At 37.5% G+C, this 20166-nt stretch overlaps 1 protein-coding gene and 1 non-coding gene across 15 annotated transcripts in view; both read right to left on the minus strand.

The window, feature by feature from the left end:
- Nucleotides 1-20166, minus strand: part of Dlgap1 (DLG associated protein 1) — a 362352-nt gene that overhangs the window by 41147 nt on the left and 301039 nt on the right. The window lies entirely within an intron of this gene.
- Nucleotides 10772-10855, minus strand: Trnav-cac (transfer RNA valine (anticodon CAC)). The gene has a single exon. It is a non-coding gene; the product is annotated as a tRNA-Val (tRNA).

Genomic DNA, 20166 nt, shown 5'->3' on the forward strand with positions numbered 1-20166 from the left:
ATATCAGATATTTCAATATTACCATCTCAATAATTGATAAATCAGAGACTACAGAAGAATTTAACAATTAACCTGATCAATTGTCATTTATAGAACACAGTCCTCAAAAGCAGCAGAATGCATATCTTTTTCAAGTACACACAGAATATTTAGTAAGATATACCACAATTTGGGGCCATAAAACAAATTCCAATGAATTTTAAAGGGTTTAAGACACAGTATGTTGTTTAACAACAATGGAGCTTAATAGAAATGTAAGAGATACTTGCAAAACCCCAAAATATTTAGAACTAGATAATATACTTCCAAGTAGCCTGTGGGTTAAAAGAAAATAAAAGGCAAAATAGAAAATATTTTGAACTGAATTAAAAAGGAAACACAATATATCAAAATGTGTAGACTATAGTTATAGCAATATTTACAGTAAATTTATAGTATTAGACACCAATACTTAAAAAAAAAAAAAAAAAACAACCTTCAAGTCAATGCTTGTCATCCATCTTCATAAACTAAAACAGAAGAGCAAATGCAACTCATGGTATAACAGAATTAAGGAAATGATAAAGAAAGTGGAAATTGATGAAACAGAGAACAAAAAAAGCTGTAGAGAAAAATCAGTGAAATCAGAAAGTGGATGCTTTAAAAGCTTTATAAAGTTGATTATTTTCTAGCCAGAGTGGGGGAAAAAATGAAGACACATATTACTAACATAAGAATCAAGAAAAGTGACATCACTACAGATTCTATAGGTACTAAAATAATAAGAGGGCAATTCTATGAGCAACTTTATAAATAAATAAAATCGGATAATTTAGGTGAAATAAATTCCTTAAAAGAAACAAATTATCAAACTCAAGCAAGAAGGAATTGATGTCCTGAATAGTCCTATACCTCTCAAAGAAATTGAATTTGAATTCCTTGATAATCCCAGCTACTAGAGAGGCTGAAGCAGGAAGATGGCAAGTTCTATGTCAGCTGGGGAAATTTAGCAAAACCTTATTTCAAAAACAGAAAAAAATAGAACTGGGGATACAGCTCAGTGGTCAAGCACTTTGCTAGTATGTACAGGGCCCTGGGTTTAATCCCTGATACTACCAAAAAAAAAAAAAACCAAAACTTTTCCCAGAAGGTAAGTTCCAGATCCAGACAACTTCACTAGGGACTTCAATCAATAAAACATTTATGAAAAAAATAATAAAAATTTTCCACAAAATGTTCCAGAAACTAAAAGAAAAAAAATGTTTCCTAACTCAAGGATAGAATTATTCTGATATCAAAGGCATACAGACAATGTAAGACAACTGCAGAGTGATATCCTCATGAATATAGACACAAAAATTCTTAACCAAATTTTAGCTCATCCAAACCAATGATATCTAAAAAGGATTATATATAATGGCATATTGAATTTATCTGAGGAATACAGGGTTGGGTTAACATTTTAAAAATCAGTGTGAGACACTGGATGGCCACATGAAAAGGAATGAAATTGGCTCTTTACCTCAAACCATATAGAAAAATTAGTTTGAAATGGATCAAGGGCCTAAATTTAAGAGCTAAAACTGTAGTATTCTTAGAAAAATATACAGGGCCTAAATCTTCATGACCCTGAATCCGGTAATGATTTCATAAATATGACACTGAAATTATGAGGAACAAAAAGAAAATATAGATAAACTGGATTTATTAAAAAATTCAAAACTTCTGTGTATTTAAAGACTCCATCCAGAGAGTTAAAAGCTCATGGGATGGGAGAAAATATTTACAAATAGTAAATCTAAGAAAGATTTAGTATCCAGAATAAACAAAGAACTCCTAAAACACTTAGAAACAAAACAAAAACAACAACAACTCAAAAAAAAAAAAAATAGGCAAGGGGGTATTGGGGATGTAGCTCAGTGGTAGAGTGCTTGACTAGCTATTTTATTGATTGAAGTCCCCAGTTAAGTTATCTGGATCTGGAACTTACCTTCTGGGAAAAGTTTTTTTTTTTTATTTTTTTGGTAGTATCAGGGATTAAAACCAGAGCCCTGCACATACTAGCAAAGTGCTTGACTACTGAGCTGTATCCCCAGTTCTATTTTTTTCTGTTTTTGAAATAGAGTTTTGCCACAGGCTGGGAGACAGGAGGAATGGGGAGTGACTGCATAATGGGTAAGGGATTTCTGTTTGTATTGACCCAAATATTTGGGAATTAGGTAGTGGTCATGGTTGTACAATATTACAAATGTACTTAATGCCACTTAATTCTATACTGTCAAAATGGTAAATTTTATGTTACATGTATTTCGCAATAATTTTTTAAAAATTTATTAATAATAAAAATTATAATCATAAAAATCATATTAACAGTTTTAAAATGAAAATCCATATAATATTTCCACAAATAGATTCCAAAAAAGCATTTGACACAATTTAACATCTAGAAAAGAACTTCCTCCATGAGATAAAGGGCACCTATCAAAAACCTGAAGCTGATACCATACTTAATAGTAGAAAATGGAATATTTTCACAGAGGAAGGATGTCTATACTCAAGAAATTACACTTCTAGGGCTGGGGATGTGGCTCAAGCGGTAGCGTGCTCGCCTGGCGTGCACTGGACGCTGGGTTCAATCCTCAGCACCACATAAAAATAAAAAATAAAGATGTTGTGTCCACCGAAAACTAAAAAATAAATATTAAAAAATTCTCTCTCTCTCTTAAAAAAAAAGAAAAGAAAAGAAATTACACTTCTAGCCAGTGCAAGAAACAAGAGAAAGAATTGATTGCATTCAGGTTAAAAATAAGAAATAAATTCATCTTTATTTGTAAACAACATGTAGTCTATAAAGAAATTCCTGTGGGATCTACAAAAAGTACTAAAACCTATAGGCGAGTTTAGTAACATTACAAGATATGTGACTATAACATACAAATCAATGAAGGTCTGGGTGTGTAGCTCAGTGGTTAGAACAGGTGTTTAGCATGCACAAGGCCCTGAGTTCAATCCCCAGGACTAAAAAATGAAAAAAAAAAAAAATTCTACAATTTAACAATAAACAATTGAAGATTGAAATAAGAATAAGTGCATTTATAATAAGGAAAATACACAATATCTAAGGACAAAACTATAAATATGGGCTGGGTGCAGTGGCCAGTGTCAGCAAAGGTGAGGTGCTAAGCAACTCAATGAGACACTGTCTTAAATAAAATGCAAAATAGGGCTGAGACTGGGGCTCAGTGGTTGAGTGCCCCTGAGTTCAATCCCCAGGACTCTCACAAAAACAAAACAAACAAAACTACAAATATGTATAAGACCTTTACATTATAAATTAAATAATCTTGCTTACAGAAATTAAAGGAGAACTGAATAGAAAACTATTGTGACAATGTTAAATCTCCTAGAATTGATGCACAAACTCATTGCTACTCCAACAAAAATCTAGCAATCTTCAATAGAAATTATCAAGCTTTCTAAAATTCCTAGAGAAAAACAAAGGACCTAAAATAGTTTAAAAATATTCTGGAAAAGCTGGGCACTATAATCACAGTGATTTGGGAGGCCGAGGCAGGAAGATGGCAAATTCAAAGCCAGTCTCAGCAACTATTTTGTGAGACCCTGTCTCAAGATAAAAAATAAAAAGGGCTGGGGATGTGTGGCTCCGTGGTAAAGCTCTTCTGGGTTCAATCCCCAGTACAAAAAACCAAAAACAACAACAAAAAAAACCTCAATGTTCTGGATGAAAACAGAGGAGATAATCTTTGTAACCTTGAATTAGGGTAGATTTCTTAGTAATGATAATGAAAACACAATTTGTAAAAGAAAAATGGGACTTCAGTGAAATTATGAACATCTAATCATCAACTAAATTAAGAGAATTACAAGACAAGGCACAGAGTGGGAGGAAATTTTTACAAAACATACCTGATAAATGACCTACATCCATTATATATACTCTCAAAATACAATAATAATAATAGCAATAATAACAATATTAAAACAACTCTATTTCAAAATATGTGAACAAGCACTTCACCATAGAAGATATATGGGATAATAAATATGCTCATGAAAAGATGTTCAATATCATTATGCAATAGGAAAATGTAAATCAAAACCACATTGGGATATCACCAGTATACATATTAGTATTTCTAAAATTTTAAAAACTGACCACATCAACTGTTGAGGAGAGGATGGAGTAATTGGAATTCACATACCACTAGTGGAAATGTAAAATGCATCACCATGTTGGAAAATTCTTTGAATGTTTCTTAAAACAGTAGACATTCTTCTACCATAAAATCCAACTATTCCACTCCTAGATTTTTACCTAACAAAATGAAAGTAAATGTGCACAAATGTTCATAGTAGATTTATTAATAACAGCTCCAAACTGGAAATGACCTCACTGTTCAGCAACAGGTTAATGAGTAAACAAAGTGTGATATATCCATACATTAGTATACTAGTTTGCAAAGAAAACAATCAACTTCCGATGCATGCAAAACACACATGACTCTCAAAATTGCTATTCTGACTGAGAAGAAACAGGCAAAAAGAGACTTACATGCTGCCGGATCCAATTTATAAAAAATTCTAGAAAATGCCAACAAGCAACTGAAAGTAGATAGGAGAAGGAGCAGGAAAGGAAAACGTGGGTGGGAAGAGGGCTGATTCTCAAAGGACCCAAGGATGAAATTCAGGGCCTCACAAATGCTAACCACCCGCCCTACCACTGAGCTACACCTCCGACCCCCCAAGGAAACCTCTGTGGGGTATGGAAGTGTTCTTATCTTGATGATAATGATAATCTCAGTTCATTTACATATTTGTATTTGAAACTATATGCCCAAACTAATCAAATTGTACACTCTACATATGCAGTTTATTGTATGTCAATTAACTTTAATAAAAAATGTGTATGATGTGATTTGAGGAATCATCTGTATTTTCAGGGCCATGGGTTCCATCCCCAGAACCCTTCCCCCACCAAAAAAAAAAAAAAAAAGGTTAGTTTTGGTCCTTAGGAAAGATGAGGATTTAGATTTCTCACCTCACACCACCCCTACTCCTCATTGTCTCCTTCCTCTCTCTCTCTCTCTCTCTCTCTCTCTCTCACACACACACACACACACACACACACTCACACACACACATATACACACACACGCACCCTCACTGCCAGTCTATCCCTATATTTTTCCATTCTCGTATTATTATTACATTAAAAATTTAGATAAATATTCAGAACTCAGTCTTTATGACTATATGATTATGGCCTAGAAGTAGTGTTCACAACTGACCATGTGTTATGATATGAATTGCTCCCCCCACCCTCCACCCCGAATTGATACATTGAAATTCTAATCCCTCACACCTCAGCATATGACTATTTGGAGATAAGGTCTTTAAAGAGAGGATGTTGAAGTTAAAATGAGGCCCAAACGGTGGGCTCTAATTCAGCATGACTTGGTGTCTTTCAATGAAGAAGCGATCAGGACAGAATGTAGACACACAGAAGAAAGACTGGGTGAAAACAGGCAGGGCATTGAAGCCAGATTTAAAGTTAGGTAGTCAGTGTAGTTAGGTAAATCGGGTCTAATACCGAGTGAAATCTAAAATGGAGGCCATGCTGGCAATGATTCCGGGAAATGCAGGACAACTCATGGAATGTTAATGAAGTCCTGAAAAGGCCCTAGGCCAAAGTCCACCTCAAAGAAATGTCAATGAACAGCCCCCAGCAAAAAGGTGCTGACTCAGAAGTCCTTCCTGACCAGATTACTTCTTTGGCCCACCTGTGTCCCACCCCTCGGGCCTTCCCACCTACATTCCATCACTGAAAGAACTATAAAAAGGGGAGACAACATCCCTTCCACGGATTCCACCTCTTGGGTCCCCTTCTTCCTCCGGGAGAAGTCTTTTCTGCTGTCCTTTAATAAACTTCTAATTTCTACTCTGACCTTGCCTCGGCGTGCTCTCTGGTGTTATTCTTCAACATTGGGGAAGCAAGGACTCGTCACCGGTCAACAGCGGTAACAGCATGACCATCTACAAACCAAATCAGAGACCTTGCAAGAAACTAACCCTGCAATCTGGAAATCCTAACATCCAGGACTGTAGAAAATAAATGTCTGTTGTTTAATCCATCAGTCTGTGGCATTCCTGTTACAGCAGCTTGAATTGACTAAGACATCATATATTTCCATACCTGAACATTTTTTTTCTTTTTAAAAATTGGCTTGATTTCTATGCCCTTAGCATTTAACCCTCAAAGCTCCTCTCCGTGCATTAGAACATATGAAAGTATATTCTGCAAGTCTTTTTTTTTTCTTTTTCTTCTGTGCTGGGGATTGAACCCAGGGTCTCACACATGCTAGGCAAATGCTCTATCACTGAGTTATATCCTCAGCCTTCTGCAAGTTTCCTGGAAGACATCTTTCACAGACTTTCTGACCTGCTCCTCTGTACCTGGCCTCTCACAAACCTGCTATACACCTGTGAGCAGCTACTTCCCTTCTGCATCGTCTCTGTGTTCCTCTTTCTCCCTGAGTCAGATTGGATTATCTATTTCCAGGATTCTATATTTTCTTTCTGTGCTTATCCACTTATATACTTTTTTCTAGAAATTTCTTCAAATTTATCTTTCAACTCTTCATTGCATTTTTCAGTTCTAATCAGTTTTTCTTTAATTTTAATTTTTAATTGTCAATGGATCTTTATTTATTTATATGCAGTGCTGAGAATTGAATCCTGTGTCTCACACAGGCTAGGCAAGAGCTCTACCACTGAGCCATGATCCCAGCCCTCTAATTAGTTTTTAATGTCTAAGAACACTTCTATTCCATCCCCCTCCAATAGGACAATTTTCTGCGAGAGAATTCCCACATTCCTGATGAACTCTTCCTTACTAACTCTTCCTCTCTTTTCTCTCAAAAATAACCTATCAATTTCCTGGCTCTTCTTTAAAGTTTTTGGTTCTAGTTTTCAGGCCCTTGTCTTATCTCCCTGGGTTTACAGATCCTTCGTTGTTGTCTGCTTATGCTTGAGAGGCACTAAAAGCCAGGTTAGAAGTCTGTGCTTTGGGGAGGGGCTTATCCATTCTAATCCTCGCTGTAGGGTGATCTGCTGGGCTTTTATCTCGCCAAATCCCTGAAGTCAGCAGCTGAGGGTCTTTAGGCTCAGGCTGGTCAGTTCTTCACAATAGACTCTTTGAAACTCCTGCCTAGATGGTTTGTGCCCTGGCTGCCTGGATTCTGGGAGCTGAGTGAGCTTAAGAAGGCTCAGGGGCTGGGGATGTAGCTTAGTGGCAGAAGGCTTGCCACTAAGGAGTGTGTGGGAGGCCCAGCCCCAGCATTGGGGGGAAAAATTAGCAGCTAGCGGCTCAGGACAGGGTGCCTTAATACTGTATATCTTCACTTCTCCTATTTTGAGTATAGTAACCTCGCCCTCGACTTACTGTTATCCTCCTAACCAAGCATCCTTAGTTTCAGCCTCTGTAGGAGAGAAACCTCCAGTGTCTGGAGTCAGGAAGGACTGTCCCTTGGCTCTGGGATTCCAGGAGCTTTTAGTTTCATCTTCATCCCCACTTTCAGAGAACCCAGTGCTACCAACCACCATGCCTTTTGCAAGTTCTGAAGTTTAAATGGATCATTTTGGATTTCTGCATTACTGGCTTGAGATTCAGCTTTCTGTGGTTTACTAAGTCAGTTGTCACTTGTCTATGTATCTGCCACCTTCCAAAATTTGCCATTTTTTTTTCTGTCTTCTTCATCCCAAATAAAGGTGTGTGTGTGTGTGTGTGTATGTGTGTGTGTGTGTGTGTGTGTGTGTTACCATCTTTAGTGTCACTCTAGAAATAATGTAGATAAGCCAACAATGGGAGAAAGAGGAAGCAAATTACGGTCCATTCATAGACCCAAATATTGTGCATCCATTAAAAGAGGTCTTTGCTGTGAATTTTTAATATCGAGGAAAACTTTTGTTGTAATGTTAATTTTTTAATATCTATTTTTTTAGTTGTAATTGGACACAATATCTCTATTTTATTTATTTATTTTTCTGTAACAGCTGAGGATCGAACCCAGGGCCTTGCACGTGCTAGGCGAGTGCTCTACCGCTGAGCCACAATCCCAGACCCTGTAATGTTAATTTTTAAAATGTTACAAGATTGTGTACATAGGATGATTTCAACAACTTTTAAAATCTTCAAGGGCCCGCGAGTTTAGCTCAATGATAGAGTGTTAGGTTTAGCCTGTGTGAGGCCCAGGGTTCCATCCCCAAATGATCATGGGAAATGTATGGGTAAAAATATATGCTTTATTATTAGTTCATTGGTTAATGAACGGGATTATGAAGGATTTTACTTTATTTCTGAAATTTATGAATTTTTACAAGGCATAAAAACCATCTTACTTTTCTCATCATTAGTTGAATTATTCAATAGTACATAGTCCTTGTAGAAAAGGTAGTAGTGATATAAAAAGACCACACCCACGCATACACAGAGATTTTTTTCAACCACCCCACAGCCCATGAGAGTTACAAACTGTTAATATGGTGCTGTATGTCTTCCTTTTACATGTTTTATCATGAAAACAATAATATTCTGCTTTTTTGTGTCCACTGTCAGGGTGAAAGTCCTCAGTGGGCTAATGTAACAAAGTCTGACTTGTTTAAATACAGTTGCCACTGAAGGAAAGGCAGCTCCCTGGGAGCCTCTGAGCTTTCTCACCTTAGTCAACAGATAGGATTGGTTTACTAGAGTCGCTAATTACCAGCTTGAAAGACAGGAGGACTTCATAGAAATTCCTGAAGAGGATCAGAGTTTGAGAGGGGATGGGGACCGGAGGCTAAAGGCAGCCACTGAGATTCTTGGTGGGGGAGAGCTTCCGGGGGAGGTGATACCAAAATTTGTCTGCTTTGCCTTGGATGACCCTGCATATCTGGCACTATACCTGTGTGGATTTTACTGATAAGTGCTGCTAGCTGACCAGTGGAACAGGAATTGTAAGAAGATGACTCATGTTTGATGAAGATAGTGAGTTTCTCTATTGGTTTAAGTCAAGCTTGTCTTATTGCAAAACAACATTTATATTCAGGATCCCTGGCTTGCTGTTCCCAGGGCATTTATTTATTTACTATGTGATTATTTATTTATTTGTTCTTTTTAGTTATACATGGCAGTAGAATGTATTTTGACATATCCTACCTACATGGAGTCTAACTTCGCATTCTTGTGGTTGTCCATGGTATGGAGTGATGCTGGTCGTGTGTGGCATATATGAGCATAGGAAAGTGATGTCCAGTTCATTCTACTGTCTTTCCTATGCCCAGTCCTCCTCCCTTTCCTCATTACCTTTTGTGCTGGGGCATTTAAACCAGCAACCTTTACATAGAATTCCTCTGTGTAGAGTCCCCACGGTGAGGCAGCCAGGGAGAATAGAATGGACTTGGCACAGGTGCTACCTGTGGCATTTTGAGGATGTCATGGCTGCCTGCAAAGGTCCCAGCAATATTTGCAGTACTCTGTTTCGATGCCCCTTCTCAAAGCAGGTTGTCTGGTTCAATTTTTTGCCTGGTGTTATTTTTCACTAACTTGGTTTCTTTTATTTGGATTTGGAACACTGAAGAACCAGGACTTCTTACTAAACAATTCAGTTAGATGGACTTCGTGGGTGGGTTTGCTTTGGTTCCTAAATTGTGACCATTTAAAAGATAATGAGTCTCTTGGCCTTTTACAAAAGTCTTTTACTCTTCATCTCTTTGTATTATCTACTTCTTTCTCTGACTCTATTTTCTTTCTTTTCTCACTTTTTGTTAGGTGGATGCTTTTTAGTCAGTCCTTTATTTGAGGAAGTAAGAGGTGGATTGTTACAGGCCATTCAGTGTGAAAACAACAGGCTTGTCATTAACATCAAATAATTTAAAAAGAAATCATTAAGTAATCTCAACCACCCATTTTTGCTTTTTAAGATCCTATCTAAATGACTTGCTATCAGCAAAATTATGAAAAGATAAGAGACAGAAGATAAAGGTAATCCCTTCATGTTTTACAATAGGTGTCTTTGGAAAGGTTGAAAACAATCATTAACATCAGTTTACCTGCTTGTTTACTGTGGTTAACTCTAAAGTGACCTTTGAGGAAGGGTATGTTTTGGAAAGTTAAGCACTAAAATTGGTCTGCCAGACTTTTTAGGAGATAGATTTTATTTAAATAAATGACTCAGTTTCTGACCATCCTGCAAACTTTAGTAATTCAATAAACAAATTTTTATAAACATGACGAAAGTGGCTTATTTGATATTGTGGGGTGGGTATTACAGATGCAATACTCAGCATTCTTGCAAATGGACAAGTGTCACTGTGTTGATTTAGATGGACTAGTTGAAGCCTGGTGTGTTGGCTCTGGAGGATAAAGCAGGAGGACTGCAAATTTGAGGCCAGCCTCAGCATCTCAGACCCTATCTCAAATAAAATTTAAAAAGGGCTGGAGATGTTGGGATGAACCCAACTACTATGTATAACCGTAAAGCACTTGCTTAGCATGTCAGAGGGCCTGGGTTCAATCCCCAGTACTGCAAAACAAACAAACACACACAGGAGAAATGTTTGAAGTAACATGTAAGATTGAGATGTCCTCTTATTTTTGAGGAAAAGGTAGTAATATTGCTTTCTTAAAACTTTAAGAATTTACAGAGAATTCTTTTTGTTTGTTTTGTGGTACTAGGGATTGAACCCAGGGGCAGGCACTCTACCACTGAGCTACATCCCCCTTTTTATTATTGATTGATTGATTGTGGTGCTGGGGATTGAACCCAGGGCCTTGTGCATGTGAGGCAAACACTCTACCAACTGAGCTATATCTCCAACCCCCCTTTTAATTTTGAGACAAGGTCTCTCTAAATTGCCCAGATTATCTTTGATCTTTTGATCTTCCTGCCTCAACCTCCCAAGTGGCTGGAACTACAGGCTTGTGCCACCATGTCCATCTGAGGGACTCTTTTTGGATACTTTAATAGACTAGGAAACGTTTATGTAGAGTATCCTACATTGTTCTAAAATATTTCCATATATCAAACAACACCTTCCAGGAAACACACTAAGGTTAATACCATTATCCATCTCCCCTTTCTAAAATGAATAAACTTTATTTTTTAGAACAGTTTTAGGTTTGCAGCAAGATTGAGTAAAAAGTAAGGAGTTGCTGTATACCCCCTCCTCAGACACACACATGCAGCCTCCCCACTGCTGACACCCCCTACCAGGGAGGGACTTGGTAAGATCCATGAACCTGCATTGACACATTACCACCCAAAGTTCATGGTTCACATTAGTGTTCACCCTTGATGGGTACATTTGATGGGTTTTTAAATTTAAAAAAAAATTTTTAAATTTGTTCTAGTTAGTTATGCATGACAGTGAATGCATTTTGACACATTGTACACTAATGGAGCAAAACTTCTCCTTCCTCTGGCTGTACATGGTGCAGAGTCACACCAGTAATGTAATTATACATGTATAAAAGGTAATAATGTCCATTTCATTCCACCATCCTTCCCACCCCCACAGCCCCTCTCTTCCTCTCACTCCCCTCTGCCCAATCCAAAGTTCCTGCATTCTTCCCTACCCCCTGCCCCCATTATGGATCAGCTTCCACTTATCAGAGAAGACATTCAGCCTTTGGTTTTTTGGGTTTGGCTTATTTCGCTTAGCATTATTCTCCAGCTCCATCCATTTTACCTGCAAATGCCATAATTTCATTCTTTTTTAAGGCTAAGTAATATTCCATCATGTATATGTACCACATTTTCTTTATCCATTCATCTTTTGAAGGGTATCTAGGTTGGTTCCATCATTTAGCGATTGTGAATTGAGCTGCTATAAACATTAATGTGGCTGCTCATTCATCAGGTTTTGACAAATATAGCATAACATGCAACCGCCATTGTATATCATATAGAAGAGTTCACTGCCCTAAATATACTTTGTGTTCTGCCTATTGTCCCTCTTTTCCCTCAGTCCTTGGTAACCACTAGTCTTTTTTACTGTCTCTCTAGTTATGCCTTTTCTTGGAATCAACAATAGGTCATCATTTCATATTGGCTTATTTTGCTAAGGAATATGCATTTAAGTTTCCTCCATGTCTTGTGTCTTGATAGCTTTTTTTTAAAAAAACACCAAATAATATTTTCTCATCCGTTTGTACTGTAGTTTATCCATTCATCTACCAAAGGACACGTTGGTTGCTTCTAAGTGTGGGTATTATGAATATATCTGCTGTCAACATCCACGTGGAGGTTTTTGAGTGAACTTAAGTTGTCTACTCATTTAGTTAAATTCCAAGAGCATAACTGCTGAACTGAATGGTAAGACTGTTTAGGATTATAGAATCAATCTTCCCAAGTAGCTGAAGCACTTGGCTTTCCCATCAGCAGTGAATGAGTGGTCCCACTGCTCCACAGCCCCATCAGTATTTGGTGGTATCAGTAGTTTGGATTTTGGCTCTTCTATTAGGAGTGTGGTGTTATCTCATTGTCAGGGGCTAGAAGGAAATTCTCCTTCAAAGAATAGCCTAACAGTCCCCTGGGAGACGTCCTGCCTGGGAGACATCCTGCAGCTACCTATCTCCCTGGAACATCCTGCGGTTATCAGGATCATCAGACATCTTGCAGCTGGCAGTTTTACCACCCACATCCAGCAATTGCTGATTAGAGAGCTTCCCCATCCCCAGCATATAAATACCCCTGTGTGAACAATAAAAGTTTGCAGCTTGATCAGAACTCCTGTCTTGCTGTCATCTCTCCTGTCTCTTGTCCCTTCATTACTCTCCACCTAGGTTTGCTGCCCACGTTGATGTGTCCTGCCAGATGGGACATCTCATTTTTGTTTCAATTTACAATTTCTGAGTAACACAACATTGGACATCATATTCTCTCTAACTTGCCACGTATCTATTATCATGGGTGAGGTATCTGTTCAGGTCTTTTGCCTATCTCCCTTTTGGGGTGGTGGAGATTGAACTCAGAGCTTCACAAATGTTAGGAAAATGTTCTACAAGGACCCTCACTACCTTGACCATTTTTAATCAGGTTGTTCCTTTTCTTATTGTTGAACCTTAGAATTTATTTGTATATGCTGGGTGCAGTGGTACACACCCATAATCCCAGTGGCTGGAGAGGCTGAGACAGGAGGATCACAAGTTCAAAGACAGCCTCAGCAACTTAGTGAGGCTCTGAGCAACTTAGCAAGATCCTATTTCAAAATAAAAAAAAAAAACAAGGGGCTTGGTATATAACTCAATTGGTAAAGTGCTTTCCTTGCATGCATAAGGCCCTGGGGTCATCCCTAGCACCTAAAACAAAACAAAACAAACAAACAAAAAAAACCCACTCAAAATAAAAAAACAAATGAGTTGAGGATGAGGATGTGGCTCAATGGTTAAGTGCCCTGGATTCAATTCCTAGTACCTATATATATATATATATATATATATATATATATATATATATATATAAATTCTTTTTTATTTTAGATAGCAGTCCTTTATCAGATGTGGATTTTGTTTTTGTTTTTTAATTTTTTTTTTGCAAATACTTTCACATCCTCTGTGACTTGTATTATTGTCTTTGGTTTCAGAGAGCAGGAGTTTTTAATTTTTCTTTTGGCACTACTGGAGATTAATCCTGGGTTCTCTACCACTGAGCTACTTTTTTTTTTTTATTATTTTTAATTTTGAGGCAAGCTCTCACTAAGTTGCAGTGGCTGGCCTTGAACTTGCAATCCTCCTGCCTCTGCCTCCTGAGTGGCTAGGATTACAGGCGTATGCCACCACCATGCCCAGCGGAAGAAAGTTCTCATTTTAATGAAATCTGACTTATCAACTATATTTGCCTTGGACCATGACTTTCATGTTGTATCTGAAAAGTCATCATTAAAATCAAAGTCACCTGAAAATTTCTTCTATGTTATTGTTTAGGAGTTTGATAGTTTTCTGTTTTACTAGGTCTACAATCCATTTTGAATTAATATGTGTAAAGGTCTGTGTCTAGATTTACCTTTTGGCATTTGGATATCCAGTTATTCTAGCATCACTTGTTGAAAAGACTATCTTTCCTCCATTGTACTGCCTTTGCTCCCAAAGATCTGCTGACTACATTTATGTGAGTTGTGTGGGTTTATCTGTCTCTTTCATCACCAGTACCACACTGTCTTGATTACTGTATCTCTACAGTAAGTCAGGTGGTGTCTTTGTTCTCCTCTGATACTAAGTTGGCAATTTTGGACCTTTCTTTGTTTTATTTGTTTGTTTGTTGCCTAGGAATGAACCCAGTGGTGCTTAATCACTGAATCACATCCCAGCTCTTTTTATTTTAAGACAGGGTCTCACTAAGTTGCTTAGGTCCTTTGCTAAATTACTGAGGCTGGTTTTGAACTTTCAACCCTCTTGTCTCAGACTTCCGAGCCTCTGGGATTATAGGCATGTGCCACTATATCCAGTCAATTCTGGATTTTTTTGTCTCTCCATATAAAGTTGAGAATCAGTTCCTTGATGCCCATAAAAGAGCTTTCTATGATTTTGACTAGGTTTGGATTGACTCTACACATGAATTTTGGAAAAAACAATATCTTAACAATATTGAGTCTTTGTATCCATGAACATGGAATATCTCTCCATTTATTTTTTCATTGATATCTTTCATCAGAGTTTTGTAGTTTTCCTCATATACTTCTCATACATATTTTCTTAGATTTATACCTAAGCAATTATTTTGGGGAGTTCTAATGTAAAAGTCAATGTATTTTAAATGTTAAATTTCACTTGTTCATTGCTGGTATATAGAACAATTATTGACTTTTATAAATTAATCGTGTATCCCAGGACTTTGTTATAATTGCTATTAATTTCAGGATTTGTTTGTTGTTTCTTGATTTATTCTTTTGGATGTTATACACAGATGATGTCATCTGTGAACAAAAAAGTTATATTTCTCCTTGCTCAATATGTATAGCTTATTTCATTTTCTTACCTTAACTGCATTGTTAAAAAGTAGTGAGAGGAGACATCTTGCTTTGTTCCTGATCTTAGAAGGAATGCTTGAAGTTTCTCACCATTAAGTATGATGTTAGCTGTAGGTTTTTGTGCCTGTTCTTTATCAACTTAAGGAAGTTCCACTCTGTTCTTAGTTTGCTGAGATTTTAATCATGAACAGGTTTTAGATTTGTCCCCTCATTCTGTAAATATTGATGCAATTGTGATTTTTTTCTTTAGCATATTGATTTGATGGATTATACTAATTGTTTTTCAAACACTGAACCAGTCTTGAATACCTGAGATAAATCCCAATTGACCCTGATGTAAAATTCATTTTATACATAGTTCGACTCAATTTGCTAATATTTTCTTGAGGATTTTTTTATCTGTGTCAATGAATGTTGCTGGTCTGTGTTTTTGGTATTAGAGTAAAGCTGGCCTCATAGGAAGAGTTCACTCTGCTTCTATCTTCTCTAAGAGATTGCAGAGAATTTACATAACTTTTCCATTAAATATTTAATGGAATTTGGCGGTGAATTCATCTCAGCTTGATGCTGCTTTGGAAGATTGTTAATTATTGATTCAATTTCTTCAATATGGGTAGGCCTATTCAGATTGCTTATTTCTTCTTGCATGAGTTCTGATAGATTATGGCTTGCAAGGAACTGGTTTATCTCTCCAGGTTATCAAATCTATGGGCACAGAGTTGTTCATAATATTCCTCTATCATCCTCTTAATGCCCACAGGAGCTATAGTGATATCCCCTCTCATGTCTGATATTAGTAAGTTGCATCTTCTCTGTTTTTTCTTAGCCTGGCTACAGACTTTTAATTTTTAAAAACCCATATTTAGATTTTGTTGATTTTTCCCTATTTATTTTCTGCTTTCAATTTCATTTATTTCTGTCCTACTTTCTGTGATTTCTTTTCTTCTATTTAGTCTGAATTCAATGTTTTCTAGTTTTCTAAGTTAAATAATTGATTTCTAATCTTTCTTCTTTTAATATTTACATTCAATGCTAGCAATGTCCCCTAAGCACTACTCCTACTGCATCCCATAATTTTTAGTAAGATGTATTTCATTTTTAATTTAGTTCAAAATATTTTTAAAATTTCCTTATGTTTCTTATTTGATCCATGCATAATGTAGAAGTGTTTTGTTTACTTCCAAGTATTGGGGCATGTCCAGCTGTTATTGATTTCTAGTTTAATTTCATTATGGTCTGACAGTAGAGAGTGTATGATCTATATTCTTTTTAAATTTGATAAGATGTATTTTGTGACCCAGAATGTGGTCTGGTCTATCTTGGTGATTATTTCAATGTGAGCTTTAATCCAAAGTATAATCTACTATTTTTGGTGAAAAGGTCTATGGAAGACAGTTATATCCAGTTGATTGATGGTGCCATTGATTTCAACTATATTCTTATTAATTTTCTGCTTCTGACTCAGTCCATTTCTGAGAGAGGTATTGAAGCCTCCAACTATAAGAGTGGAATCACCTATTTCTTCTTACAGTTCTATCAGTTTTTGTCCTGTGTATTTTGAAACTTTGCTTTTATGTGCATACATATTAAAGAGTTTTGTCTTCTTTGTGAATTAACTTCTAATTATTAGGTCATGCCTGTCTTTGTCCATGAAAACTTTCCTCATTCTGTATTCTGCTCTGTTTAAATATAGCTACTCCTGTATTCCTTAGATGGTATGTCTTCTTCCATCCATTTACTTTTTAATCTACATGTATCATTATATTTAAAGTGAATTTCTTGTGGACAACATACAGCTGTGTTTTGATCCACTCTGACAAACTGTCTTTTTTTTTGAGAGAAGATTATGCTATGTTGCCTAAGCTGGTTTGAATTTGGGGGCTCAGGTAAACCTTCTTGTCTCATCCTTCAGAATAGCTGGGATTATAGATTTGCAATACCACGCCCAGCAACCTCTGTCTTTTAATGAAGTATTTAGACTATTTACATCTAAAGGGATTCTTCTTCTTCTCCTTCTTCTTCTTCTTCTCCTCCATCTTCTCCTTCTCCTCCTCCTTCTTCTTCCTTCTCCTCCTCCTCCTCCTCCTCCTCCTCCTCCTCCATCCAGGGATTTTATTTATATAATACACACACACACACACACACACACACACACATTTGAATACTTTGTCAGTTATTATTTTGAACAAATTTATCTATTAGATTAATGAAGAATAAGAAAAATATATTTTGAAAAAATTTTAGTTCCTGACCTATATAATTTTCCTTATGTCAGAATAACTTCTCAGCACTTCTTGCAAGGCAGGCCCACTGGTGACAAAATTCCTTCAATTTTTGTTTGAGAAAGTCTGTATTGTACTTCCCCCTCCCCACCTTTTTTTTTTTTTAGGGGTGGCAGGTACCAGGGATTGAAATCAGGGGCACTCAGCCACTGAGCCACATCCCCAGGCCTATGTTGTATTTTATTTAGAGACAGGGTCTCACTGAGTTGCTTAATGACTCACCATTGCTGAGGCTGGCTTTGGACTCACGATCCTCCTGCCTCAGCCTCCCAAGTCGCTGTGATCACAGGCCTGTCCTTCCCCTTTGCTTGTTAAGAATTTTACAGAGTACTGACTTCTAAGTTGGTGTTTTGTTTCTGTTTTGTTTTGTTTTGTTTGTTTGTTTTTTCTCTCAACACTTTAAACCTTTCATTCAATTCTTGTGTGGTTACTGAGGAGAGGTCCATTGTAGTTCTTATCCTTGCTTCTCTATAGATAAGGTATAGATAAGGTGTCCTTTGTCTCTAGCTTCTTAAAAGATAAATTTTCCTGTTCTTTGATTTTTTCAAGTTTGGCTATGACATGGCTTGGTGCAGATTTTTGTTACTGTTGTTTGATTGGTTTTGCATTTATCTTGCTTGATGTTCTTCCTGGATCTTGGTTTGATGTCTGACATTTTGACTAATTCTCAATCATTATTGTTTCAAGTATGCTTCTGTTCCTTTCCTTCCCTCTGGTAGTCCTCTCCCCTGTACGCTGCATCCTTTGTAGTTGTCCCACAGTTCTCCAATAGTCTGGTCTGGTATTTATTTATTTATTTTCCAGCCTTTTTCTCTTTGCTTTTTTAGTTTGGGAAGTTTATATTATTATCTCTTCAAGCTCAGAGATGCAGAGATTATTATTATCCTCAACTTCAGAGATTAGTGTCCATCTAAGGAGCACTTTAAAGACATATTCTCTCTCTCTCCCCTGCCCTTTTTTTTTTTTTTTGGGGGGGGGGGGTGTTGGGAATTGAACCCAAAGTCTCAGCATGAGCTCTACCTCTGAGCTACAACCCTTGGCTGACATTCTTCTAGCTTTTACTTTTTGGCAGGGGAGGGGTTCTGGGGATTGAACTCAGGGGCACTTGACCACTGAGCCACATCCTCAGCCCTATTTTGTATTTCATTTAAAAACAGGGCCTCACTGAGTTGCTTAGCACCTCCCTGTTGCTGAGGCTGGCTTTGAACTCGAGAGCCTCCTGCCTCAGCCTCCCAAACCACTGGGATTTCAGGCATATGTGCCACCACACCCAGCTTCTAGCATTGATTTTTGATTCTTCCTTAAAATTTCCATCTTTCTGTTTACATTATCCATCCACTTTATATGTTCTCTGTTTCTTTCATTAGAGCCACTAGCACATTAACCATAATTTGAGAACAAAAATTTCTGGTCTGGTAATCCTAGCATTATTGCCTTATCGGACTGTGGCTCTGATGCTTGTTCTATTTCTTCAAATGGTGTTTTTGTTGTTGTTGTTTTCAAATGGAGTTTTTAACCTTGTAGTATACCTTATAATTTTTAAAAAAGTGAACGTGATGTGTTGTGTGAAACAAACCGTGGTAGGTAGGGCTTTAGCACTGTAGGGCTGAGGTGTGGGGAGGGTGGGTTTCTACAGTACTATGACTGAGTCTCATTTTGCAAGGAACCCTGTCCCCTGGACTGCAGACTGCACTGGTTACTCAGCTTTTCTTTTCCTTTACAAGGGACAAGGTGGCTAATGGGAACTAGAGTTGGACTATCCCTTTCTCTGTGTGGAGCTGGGGAAAGTTGGAGCTGAGAGCTCCCTTCCTCCAGGTAGATTATTAGGCTCTGATAAAGCCCAGCAGGCAAAAGCACTGGTAAAATAGTCTGTGGGGGGTGCAGGCCTTATGGAGAGCAGGGTGCTGGGCATTCCGGATGGTTCTTTTTCCTCCCTGCTTGCTGGAAGAACAAGGGACTTTCCCCTCAGTATCCACAGGTAGAGCTCCTGGAGGTAGGCTCCCTGGGGGCCTCCCCTTGACTGGACTCCCTGGAATTTATAACTCCCAGAATCGTAATTCTTCAATTACAGTGTAGATTTCCTCTGGTTGCTGCAGTGGTTTCTGCCTGTTGGTTTCTTTTCCAGCAAGTTGTGATTTTCTCTGTTTCTCCAGCCTCTAACTTTTTTTTTTTTTTTTGAGGAGGAGAGGGGCAGGGGTGATTTGCTCTGTGACTTCCCTTCTCTCACATATACAAGAAGACTTGTTGATTTTTCAGTTTGTTCAGATTTTTTACTTGTTATTAGGATAGAATGGTGATTCTGAGCTCCTGATAGGCTGGACTAGAAATGGCCTGTTATCCCCTCTTTACATAAAAGGAAGCCATGCAGAAAAATATGTAGTCATTTGCTCAAGGGCACTCAGCTAGGAAAGGGTACATCCAGGATTTGGGGATAGGTGTTCTGGGTCAAGAATCTGAGCTCTTAAGCACTATACCATTGAGAAAAACAAGCAGGTTGGAATGTTGGCAGGCAGTTGGAAGAACAGGGGTTCTTACCAGGAGGAGATCATTCAGGTCTACTAAATTCATACTTCACACACACACACACACACACACATACACACACACACACACACTTGTCAGGGCTGCAGTACAGCTCACGGGTAGAACCCTTGCTTAGTATGCTTGAAGCCCCAGGTTCCATCCCCAGCACTACATACACAAAAAATAAAATATCTAATAAAGGAACACATGCTTAGAAGGGTTGGCATAAAAATAATGCTTACTAAAATTCAGATTTAAAGTCAATAAGTGAATATTTAGAGTAAGGGGAAAAAAAAGAAATGAAAACTATCATTTTTACATATTACATTTCAACCCTGGTCCATGTGAATGGATATTA

This window comes from Marmota flaviventris, chromosome 16 (assembly GCF_047511675.1).
Source record: "Marmota flaviventris isolate mMarFla1 chromosome 16, mMarFla1.hap1, whole genome shotgun sequence".
Taxonomy (NCBI): domain Eukaryota; kingdom Metazoa; phylum Chordata; class Mammalia; order Rodentia; family Sciuridae; genus Marmota; species Marmota flaviventris.